Genomic DNA, 12,407 nt, shown 5'->3' with positions numbered 1-12,407 from the left:
GTATGTTAGATCTAAGATCTTTATTAGATTTTATCAAAGTTTCTGAAGGTTTCTTTCATTTGTTTTCGATTGTAATTTGCGAGTTGCATTTTTGGAGTCTTCGCCATTTTGTACTCAACTTGTTTGGGAAGGAAAACTAGCTTTCTTCCAGTAGATAATTAAATCCAGTCCTTGTCAATGAAAAGAGCTCTGTGTCTCAAAATCTACTACCAAGTAGGGCTCATAATTTGTCATGTTTCACGTGGTCATCTGGCTAAAATGAGAAATAAAACATCAATTAAAATAAGACTTACTATAAAACTAATTGCAATTAAATGTCAGAGTTGAGGCTTTTTTATGAAGATTTCATGTAATCTTTATTTATCCAGGTTTAGTTGAATTAAAATCTAAACCTGGCCATTTATTTATCAATGTACTGTGTCTAAAAAGAAGTAGTGATCGCCTGGGCTGTTTTCCCTTTTGCTTTGTGGTGACGTGCACAAGTGTCGGTAACGAACAAAATGTCTTTCTCACAAGTGACAGAAAGGTGCTAAGGGAAATACATGGAAGAATTAGGTCCTTGTGCACTTTAACTAGGCCATTAATCTGGTCAAATCTGGTCTCTCTGGTTGAAGAACGAGCTAAGCCATAAAGCCAACCTGTCGATTTTTCACTTTGTTTACATCCCGACAGTCACCTACGACCATTAGATATAATGTTCAAAAGAATAAGATATCAGAAACAAGTGGCTCAAATTAGCATTAAATGTTTTACCCTTCTGGGAAAGTAGCACACATGGTAAGAGTTGCATTATTCTCCACTTCAGAGAATGAGGTTTAAGCGTGTTTTAGACTTTTCCAGATGAAACCATTCAGTTAAGAGAAAAACATGCTGGTGGGTCACCTGCATAGTCTGGGACAGATCCTGTCTCTGGTAAAGTCATTCAAATCACTGATGTAGGTCAACAAAGCCCCCTTCTCTTAACCTTAGCCAGCCCCTACAGGTTGGGGGGCGTGCGCGTGTGTGTGTGAGGGCACCTCCTGCTTCCTCTAAGGGATGACTCAGCAGTGATGAGGTGATAAAAGCTTTGATAAACAGAGGTGATGATGTGTCAATCCAGACACATCAAGATAGTAAAAGAAAACAACCTGAAAACTGGCGGTGGTGGTGTATCGTAAGCAACGTGAGTGTGTATGTGATATCAGGGCGCCCGCAGATCCCTGCTCTTCCATGCACGTTGCGTGTTTTGAAACTATTGCTGCTGTAACATGAAGCGTATCTGATTTCACATTCTTGAGTCTGTTGTTAATTGTTTGTAGATCATATTTCAGTCACAATTTTTGGAAGTTTTTTAGGGTGCAGACTTCTAAAGCAGTTTAGGTTTATGATTGTAATCTGATTTGTTTATTAAAATGGACTGTTCTGCAATGTTGAATATGATGATATTTAAATGTCTGCTTTATTGGCTGCTATTTATATTTAATAACTCCTTTTTAAGTTAGTTTAATAAGGCTCCTTCTACAAGATCTATCACCATTTTGATAATTTTATGTCTGTAAAAAAGGCATTTTATACCTAAGAACATAACACTCTACATAAGTTTTGTTTTCTTGCTAGAATTTGCACAAATGATGTAGACAGTCTTCAAAATGTTTAAATGTTATGTGTATCTTAACCTAACTGTTGTTTATATTAGGGAAACTCTGTTTTACAGTCAACAGTGTGAAAACTCCACAAATTGGGCCCCACAAAAATTTTAATGAGACATGGTAACTTCAGCAAATAAAAAGCTGTTTTTTACAAGGGAAAATGCTATCAGAACCAACCTTTCCTGTTGTGGAAAACGTAATTGACCACTAAATCTGGTTATGCCACCCTTGGAGATAACAACTACCATCGAATGTTGGAAATAGCTGTCAATTAGGCTTAGACATTGATGAGGAAACAATTTGGCAAATTTTACAGAATAGTTTTAATTTCAGCCTCTTTTAAACATTAATTTATTTTTCTTAGCTATTAAGAGACAGACGGCCTGGTGTACTTTGGATCAAAGACCTCCTGCAAAACCCACATATGCTTCAGATTAAAGTCATGGCATTGATTTGCAGACATGCTCTCTCAATATTTTCTTGCAAAAAGTAGAATATTTGGCTCCATGAATTACAGCAGGTTGGTCAGGTTCTGATGCAGCCCCATACTAGTACACCAGGTACTATGTTATGATGCTGTTTTTGTAAAATGCTGAGTTAGTTTTATGCCAGACATAATGGCATACAACTTCTAGAACTTTTCAGATTTTCCTTGAGAGTCCACAGAGAAAAATTCCAAAAGCCTTGGCCCATCAATATGGTTTTTGGTAAGTGTAAGATGGGTCTTTGTGTTCTTTCTGGTCAACAGTCCTTTTCACCTTAGAGCTCTCCAACGGGTGCTACTTTTACCTACTCTCTTATTATTAAATTCTAATCTAAACTGAGGAAAGTGGGGCCTGCAGGTCTTTGGATGTTGTTTTATGACCTCAGAGGATATGTTGATATGCTCTTGAGTAATGTTGGGAGCCCTGCCAGTCCTGGGAAGGTTCACCTCTCTGTCGTGTGTTCTCCATTTGTGGATAATGGTTGTTACAGTGATTCGACCCCTTCCCAACTAGTAGATGTTGGTGACTTTGTTTTGACTTTTTTTTTTTAAACCAAGTCATTAAGTGTTGCCTTTTGTCGTCTTGTCATGTTCTTTTCAAGCACTTTCTTCATTCTACAGATCTGTAGTAATGTAGAATTGAACCAAAATAATCAAGGTGAATCATAATTAATTGATGATTTAGGGCCATGTTAGTTTGTAACAAATTTTCTTACCCTTTACATAAAGTCATCATTTGAAAGACTGACTAATATTAAACTGTTTGATGATCTGAAACATTTAAGTGGACAAAACAGAAAAATGTTGTAAGAATTTTTTTCTCCCCATAAAATTAAAATGACCAAAAACCTAAAAGTAGAAAATGGCAAACAGATAAAAGGTTGAGCACCTATTTTAAAAAAATGCCATCTTATCCTATCTATTTAAAATTTCCTTAAAAATTTGAGATTTGCTTTACTTGAATTATTGCCAAAAACAGGACAATCCTTTTATTGTTTTATTGCAAAATTAGAAGTAGAAAAAATACTTTTTAAAATATCATTGTACTTTTGAATACAGTTTTACTCATTTTGAGAAGAAGGAGGAAGATAGATACAGCTACGTTTTTGGATGAATTCTGATCAACTGTTATTCAAATGTTTGCTTGTTTAGAGGCTCTCTTCTCTATTTAGATTGATCTAAGTAAATTTTCATGTGTGTATTTGCATGCAACCATGCCTTCCATTGTGCCTTCACTTCAAACCTCACCTTCCCCAGCTTCATATTTCATCACCCCTTTAGTCTAAACAACCTTTTTCGTTGTTTACCCAAAACAAAAAGAGGTGCGGACAGATGCATGAAAGCACTCTCTCATTCAGCGCATCGCTGCAGACCTCTGTCTCTTTCCTCTGCCCTGATCCATGACCCCGCTTCCATTTGTCTGCATTAGCCGCACTAACACCAGCCTGGCTACCTGTGTCGATCTTCGCTAGTGGAGAGATGTGCTGGAGCACACCCGTACGGGTCACCCTTCAGGGGAGCGCAGCAACAGCCTGGCCTATCGCTGCTGATCTATTTGCGACAGCCATTGGCACCTCGGCAGCTGGAGCAGCCTTGAGTAATGATGACTTAATAAATGGTGACACACTGTTGGCAGTGGAATGGGATGCCCATTGACAAGGAGCTTCCAGAGGCTTTCAGCGCCTGATGGTAAAAATAGAGAAGGACATGAGACACTCGGCTTGTGAGGACGAAGCGAATGGTGGACAGGCGTCAGAGAGGTCTGGGTGTGCGGCCAGTGTCAATGTGCTGTTACTGATATGATGGTGTGTCTTCATCCTGTATGCTGGTAATACTCTTTATGTGTGTTGAGGAAAACGATTACGGTAACACAATCCCTGATGTCCGTCTTATGAAGAACATTGGAAATATTCCACCCTGTGCTTCGCCCTGATTGGCCTTTGACCTTTTTTAGCACTTGGCTGCAGACCACCCGGTAACCCACTTCCTAACTGACCCCGTATTCCTGCGAACACATCATTTGTAAGTGCTGCCTTCGTAAATGACACATGAAGTTCAAGGTATGGGCAACCATTATTTCCGTGACGTTGAGGGAGTTTCTCTTCCTGCTCCCTTCCTGTTCCCTAACATGACATCCTGTCGCATGTGAACTGGGGGCACACAGCAGCCCCTTGCTCAGCAAAGGAAGCTAGAGTTGAAGAGGCAAGAAGGTGGACACAGGAAAGGCAGTAGAATTTACTAGGAGTTATGGCTTAGCAGCATTTCCAAATGTGTGCAACTTAGATGACAAAAATGTTAGCATAAGAGTGGGCTCATTAGAAATTCACATGTTAATGAAATTAATTTGAAAGGGATTGCCATGTAGTTACAAAAAGTCAAGTAAAATGTTTTTTACTCATGTTCTTTATTTTTGAAGACTTAAGAAAACTATGTTAATGTAGTTCTCAAAACCGAATTCCAACGCTTTCAGCTTATCTATACAGTAAGTTTTGTCAAAACAGCAGATTGTTTAAAATCAAAATACTCACTTGAATTTTAATCGAGACATGCTAGTTGAATAAAAAGTGAAAATAATGTTGAAAAGTTGTGTTAGCTTATTTGGCGCTTTGGAAAAAAGCAAATATTGATTTCTTTCAATGGAGTGATCTGTGAATATCAGAGATGTTTTATACTTAGTTGTGACATGTTAAAAGACACCTGTTAAATAACAGAGTCTTGATAATGTTGGCAAACACCTTGTAGAAATCTCAGTGGTCTGGCTGCTAAACCATTGATAAATGTTGCCATCCAAGGGTAATTTAGCTGTGTGTAAATATTTACCAAAACTTGTAAGCATGGAGGAGAATCATAGAGGTACCTATTTTGAAAAATGGAAATGTGCTGAAATTATATGTGTTTTGTGGTGTGTCTGCAAAGCAGGACAGGATCCCATTTTATATCATGCATTTTAAGGTTGAAGGTAAAGGTCTGCCTCCATTACAATAAAAGATTTTAAATTTTCCTACAATTTTAGGAAACTGAAATGATTTTGAAAGAGAAATATCCAAACTCTGGCAAATGAATCCCAAGTTTTGTGACATGATGACCTTCTTTCTAAAAGATGCTGCCATCGGTCCAGTAATGTCACAAACACCTATATTTGCACTTGGTTGCTCTTTGTGCCCCACTCTTACTATTCAAATAAAGCAATGGTGTCATTAAAAATCCATTCTGGAGCTCATTAACAATGTTTCTTCTAGCTCAGAAGAGCCAGAAACTCCGGTAGAGGGAAATGGGAAGCTCCCCCCCATTTCATGACTTCTAAAAAAGGTCAGCAGGTCAGCCTGCAGGTTTACAATAGGGTCAAGCAACCCTATCATGTGCATGACAGAGCTTGGGCAATCTTAGCAAAAACCCTCCACCTACACATGCAAAATCCTGGCTTGATGTGTGCACATCCAGTTTCAGCATCCACTCAAGAGAAGGATGTGAATGAGAGCATAAATAAACAAAAGTGGAACCACATGGGAAAGAAAGCACTACACAGTTGTAACATCTGCTTTCCTGACAGAGGGATGAATGACAGGAAGTTGTTGAGAGTATTGTTGCAGTTCCATCCATCTTCTGATGACATACGTTACCCATGGAGCCTCCACCCACCAAGATGTGTTCAACTTACTCGTCTGATGACGATGCCGCTCAACTGATGAGATCACAATTAAAAGACGCAAGGAAATTTCAGCCTAATGTTGCTGTGATTCATACAGTCTGTTTCCTCTTGAGATCTTCTGATGTTTATTTGAGGGAAGAAGAGTAATTTCCCTATCAATGTGTCATCAGGACTTGTTGAGCAACATATTGCTAAAGTCCAGCGCAGAGGCGTAATCTCTTCTTCGGAAGTAAATTTCAATGTCATAAACCTGAGCAGAAGAACAAATACAATGTTACAAAAGAATGAGTGAGCAACTTTCAACTGTGGGATGACAGTCTTGCTTAAGCCTAAAGGAAGCTCATCATGAAGCATCAGTGAAGCGGAAAGGACCAATAGAATCCCTTGAGGCAAGAGGGGAGTAGACTAATCCGAAACAAAAAGGATCCCTTTAAATTGCATATATATGTAAATGTTAAGCACACTACTGTTTGTGAATGAGGGTTTACTGGGGGAGGACTTAAGAGTGCTGTTCAGCAGAGACAACAGAGGAGAGGCTCATTATTCTTCCTATATTGTTAAATCAGGGAGCTTATAGCTGTTTTAGAAATATGCACTCCCTCACCCCTTCTTCTGATATACAGAGTCAAAGTGGATGTGGTCTCTGACAGATCTCTTAAAGAGCATTACCTTCTCTGGTAGATTGCTTAAAGTTAAAAACCTACCCAATTAGGAGGTAGGGATTTGTTGAAGAGCAGCAGTAATACTGAGACTAAAAGGCAGTATAGCTAGCCCTTTATTCGAGCCATGCCTATTGAGATTAGGTTAAAGGATTATTTCCCCCCCAGAAGTTTCATATGAATTGTCATGACCTCAGTATCAGTATCCATATAATTTGTTTAGCCATCAAGTTGTATCTCAATCTCTGGATCTTTTTTTTTCTTACGGTAGATAGTTTTTCATTACTAATGCCTGTAGAAGATAATATTACTTATGTATGTCATTTAAATTTTAGACGTTAGAAAGTTACACACAAAAACATTCCACCCACTTTTACATAAGTGAGGCAAACCTCAGTTTTTTAAATTATTAATTCATGTCTCTATGTTCTTTTATGCATGCTGTTGGCATTTCTTCACAAAACCACCCTGAAAACCACAAAATTATATTATTTATGGCATATAAATTTGCCCAAAAGAAGGGTGAAATAAATAAATAAACAAACAAATAATAAAAACATTCTTATTGGTTGCTTATTTTATGAAGTTCCATTTTATTGGTAGCATAAATTAGACAGAGAAACAGTATTATTTACTATTTGCTGTGCTGCAAACTATTATTGGCAACAGAGGCTTTCAGATTATCAGACTAATTTAATACCAAAGAAGGATAACCTGAGTAAATACAAAAAGCAGTATATCAATGATGATTTTATTCATTAAGGGGAAAAAGCTATCCAAATTGGCCTGGCCCATTGAGAAAACATAATTGCCATCCCTTGCTCAATTTTACAAACCAAACCCAGCCATAATTGATACCTGACCTGCAGATATCACAGGTAATTTAAATAGAACCTCCCTGATGGCTAAGCGATTATTGGCATCTATCAGTCTGGAATGGCTTACAACACCATTCCTAAGATGTTTTAGCAGCAGGAAACCAAAGCAAGAGTCATAATCCACAACCGGAGAAAACATACAGCAGTGGTGAACTCTTCAAGGACAGGTCAGTCAACCACAATACTCCAAAAACATGTAAGAGATTCAACCAGGAGATCACAGAGGAACCCAGAAAACATCTAAAGCACTGGAGATCTCAATGGCCTCTGTTAAGGTCAGTCCTAAAGATTTAACAATAAGAATGAAACTTGGAAAAATGGTCTCCATGTCTGATCTAAGTCAGTGGCCAAAGCCACTGCTGAGCATTTGGCAAAAACATGTAGATGATGTCCAAGACTTTAGGGAAAATATTCTGTGGACTGGCGGATACACACAGTTCACTTGGAGAGATAAATGTTAAAAGTAACAATGGAAGGACTTGAGGCTGCTTCTCTTTCTCAAGATCTGAACAGCATGCCATAATTGATCAAAAGTCCTGTAGGAGACTATTCAGATATCAGTATGGGACCTTGAGACCAATCACACTTTGATTGTAAAACGATCCAAAGCACAATAGCAAGGGTAACTCTGAATGACTCAAAAAAAGACATACCAACGAGTGTTGGAGTGGCCTAGCCATAGCCTTGACTTAAATGTAATTAAAATAGTATTAGCACATTGTTCATACTTGAGAACGCCCAAACATGGCTGAATTAAAAAGATTTCTGGAGATCAGAGTGGGTTAAAATTCCTCAGTGTTGATTGCAAATACACTTTCCCAGTTTTTACAAACAGTTGATTTCAGTTATTGTTTTTAAGTATAGCACAACTAGATGTTAGGTTTAAGGCAGGAATTACTTTTTAACATAGGGCCAGGTCAGTTTGAACAGTTCCCCCTGATCAATTGAAATCAGTGTTTTGTATTTATTTAGGTTATCTTTCTCCAATATAAATATATAAAATGTAAATTAAAATGAAAAAAATTAAAAAATCAAAGTATCCATAAGTATTCCGGGCTTGTGTGAGATGCAAGACGGCAATACTTATTGATATCACTTATCACAAAAGGTCAGTTTATATAAATTTGGGATTACCTTGCTCAACTGAATTTAGGGTAAATGTCAAAACATACCTATTCAGTTTCCACATCTAGCAGCCACAAACAGCTTGTATAATTATGTATGATGGTGTCTGTGAAGAAAAATAACCACCGTACTGTACATGAATTTTTCAGCTGCTCCATGAATTTCCTCTGTCAGGGAGAAATCCTCTCTGTATTTACTCGCTCTACATCTGCGGGGTTGACGGCGCAGGAACAGTGACACAGCACTCCATGCCGCTTCTCTATTAAATATTTACACGCTTGTGAATCATATAAAACTAACCGCTGGTGCTCGCATTACTGCGCAGCAGAGGAGTCAGATTTAATATGGCTCACATTCGCTTCCAAGAAAATGTGTGTTAAATAAGGAGAGGTGGGGAGGGACAGATGGACAGATACAGACACTGATACCACAGAGTGAATGTGTGGGAATCCAGTGAGAGTTCGTTTTTTTTGTCAGCTGCATTTGCGCAAAACATAATGAATTAAACCAATAGATTATGTTTAGTAAAGGGGTTTTGTCTGCGACAATGTTTCTGCTTCCATAATGAATGCAGCTTTCATTTTACACAGAGCTATAATTTAAAATGCAACAACTGCGACTCTGTGGATTTTACATCAATCACGTTATCTTTTAAAGTCTGGCCAACGCACATTACTCATAATTTAATCATTCCTTAGTGTTGTGCAGCGCTGTGCAACAAATGAATATTTAATTTCCTGCAACACCATTACACTGGCTGAGTTTAATTAAGTAAAATTTAAGTCCTAAAGAAATATGAGCACACTGTGCAGGAGTTATGCAAAACAATGTCACCACATTCAGCAAATAATCATTAGCTGTTTCCACTTATTGTAGCTGATTTAATTCATGTCTTTCACTAACAGAATAGTAGCAAATGCTCCACTTCTTAATTTGAAGGATAACAAATGTGATGCATGAAAAAGCACAACAAATCACTATTTCCAGAAAGAATTTAACGGAAAAAAACCCCCCACATGATTCCCGTAAAAGCTTCATAACGTGTCTGGTTTTGCTTTCTTCGCACAAATATCCTTTTAACAAAATAGGATCCTTTGCCAACTGAATTTCCCTAGGATAGCTTCATTTCTGAGTGAGCAGAAAAACCAACCCAGACCAAAATAAAAACACCTTCAGTATTCTATCAAGAGAACAAAACAAATGGGACTCCTTCTAAAGTTTCTAGTGCCTTGAAATTTCACCTCCCATTACTTAGAACTTTGTTTTCTTTAGAGATAAAAACCGTGAACTTAAAATAGAGTTATGGCCCCCAGTTTTTGCCCTTTCAACGGTAATTACCTGTCAGTATTTATTGTCTTAGCCTCCTCCCAAAGCCATTAGCAGAATATTGACAGTTCAAAGTTATCAGGCCGCAGAAGGCAAACTTGGGAAACCCCGGGCTACCTTTGTGTGGGGGAAGAGGTTCACGTCTGTCACCTCAGCTCTTCATTTTCAATGCAGCCTATTCCTAAGAACAAAACAATCCCATGCTGTCCATTTATTATGAGGCATAAAAAGTCCTTCTATTCTACAAGTTCCATGGCAATTATATAGGCTTTTGTAAATACAAACCATCTGTTTAAACAGAGACTCCCAACAGGTCTGTTGAGGGATGTCTCCCACCTGTACAAAAGTGCAACACTGAGCAGGTTCTCTGAAGTGGTTCTAATAGAATCCGTCTTCATAGAGATGGTCATGTTTACTCTTTTGTTTAAAATGTAGTTTTATGCCTGTTTAAATAAGAATAAAAGATACAAACCAACATGTCAATGTCTCTTTCATTTTTCTAGTGGACAGCTCTCTGACAGAGGCAGTAAGAATTCTTAAAAGAATAATTGAGTGGGAGTCAGACATAGATATTTCAGAAGATGAGACTCAAGTGAGCCAGGCAGGAGAGGGGAAGAACTCAGAAGAGGAAGCAGATGAGGATAACCAAGAGCCAGGAACAGATGAAGATGAAGAAAGACAGAACCAGCTCACCTGTGCCATTGTCCTTTCGGTCCCAAATTCTGCATATCAAGGAATTTATTTTGTTTTTCTTTCTTTGGAGCAAAAAGGAAACACTGACCTATACAAATGTACTCCAATAAATGTACATGTATCTTAAAAACATTGTCTTGATTTCATTACACACAATACATATTAGTTACTTGGGATTGGTCTATCATACCTAATCCCAGTAACATCTTATTTAAACTTAAGGGTTTGTAGCATCAGAAAATGCGTGAAGTTTCATAGGTTTGAACACTTTTGCATGGCACTGTGCGCATTTCTAACAAACTCTCCTTGCACCTGAGAGATGAACTAAATGAATGAAATGACTCACTCCACTTCAACAAGGGATAACTGAAGGACAAGCAGCCATGTTAAATGAATGATATGTCCTACCATCTCCTCTCTAGTGTAATCACCCACCCACAAATTGATGCTTTACATTCCCTGTCCCTTGTAAGTCAACTATAATTGACAGCAAGAAGTGATGAAATGCAAAGTGCTGCAGCTAAACGACTCCATCAAAGTAGCTCCTCAGTGACCAATTATCTTTCACACTTGCTTGGCAGATATCACACAGTCTTACTTCCTCAAATAAAAAAAAACCTGGTTTCAAACTGTAATGCAAAGTTACTTTCTCATGCAGACCTTGATGCACATTGATACCGAAATGAAGGCAGCATGTTGTCAGGAATTATTAGAGGAAGATTTTCATTTATGGGGATGATAATGATCCAAGACTCTCAGACAAATCACCCAGCTATTGGCTACATTAAAAAAAAGTTAATTTTCTTTAGCAGCAATCTCGGAAAACAAAGCAACTCAAACACAACTACAAAAAAATTGAAGCTGTGATTAATGTCAAAGTAGACATACTGCATAAAAACTAGATACGTAAAGTTTTGACCTGGGCCATAGGAATAGTTTCTGTATTCAATATGGTTGAAAAAAAAGAGAAGACAAAATTAAATAGTTTTAGCTAAGCACAGATCATCCAGATTTTCTTAAAGATGTTGAAAACAAATATTTGAAGTTCCTTTAGTGTATGTCATCTTATGAGCACAAATGTAAATAGTCTCACTGTTTTGGTAAAACTATGTGGGAATATTTATGTGTGCTTCATTTATTCTATTCCAGTTTGTATTCTAATATTAGTTTGTTTCCACTTTCAGTTTATTTTTGTCTAAAAACCGGTCTTTGTATTAGCAATCAAAAATTATTCAGCTGGTTTGGCGCTTACATTAACTATTACAATTGAGCTTGGAGAAACAGCAGTAAATTGGATTTTTTTTTAAGCATAACTGAAAACAATTTTCATTGACTGACTAATCAAAATATGCAACAGATACTTTTAGCCTCAACACATTACGATGTAACATTTTGAGTTAAAATAGAAACAGAACCATGCTAAGCGAACCCAGGCCCCAAATATCAAAATTCTTCATGTTTACAATTTAACCATTACTGTGCAAAAAAGTAAAGAATTCACATCAACTTATGAAAAACAGGTTTCCCACAAATAAAGAAGTTACCGCTAATCTCATCATGCAAACTGGTTAATCCTATAAGATGTAAAAAAACACCTTCTTTTAACTGCTCTTTGGCAAGTCACTGAGATTTCCGCTCTGTGGCTCAACTCGGACTGTTAAACAGATGGACAGACGGATTCAATGAACTATCTTCAGGGTGGTTAGGTTTCATTATGGCAAATGGAACACCCCATTACTCTTTACAGTCTTGCAATAAATGTCTTCAAAGAATGTTTTAGGGGGAAAAAAATGACCATCTTCAATGCTGTGAGAGTGACCACAAGGACATTTCCATCCAGACCAGAAGAGGAGAGAATGAAGTGAAGAGGCATTTAAATGCCAGTGGTTTGTATGTGTACAATAAGCCTTGCTGAAATAAATAAGTCAGTGTGTCATTTGCGTGCTCTGTCGGACTGGCATTACG

The sequence above is a fragment of the Xiphophorus hellerii genome, chromosome 17 (assembly GCF_003331165.1).
Source record: "Xiphophorus hellerii strain 12219 chromosome 17, Xiphophorus_hellerii-4.1, whole genome shotgun sequence".
Lineage (NCBI taxonomy): Eukaryota > Metazoa > Chordata > Actinopteri > Cyprinodontiformes > Poeciliidae > Xiphophorus > Xiphophorus hellerii.
Note: the sequence above shows the minus strand (reverse complement) of the source record.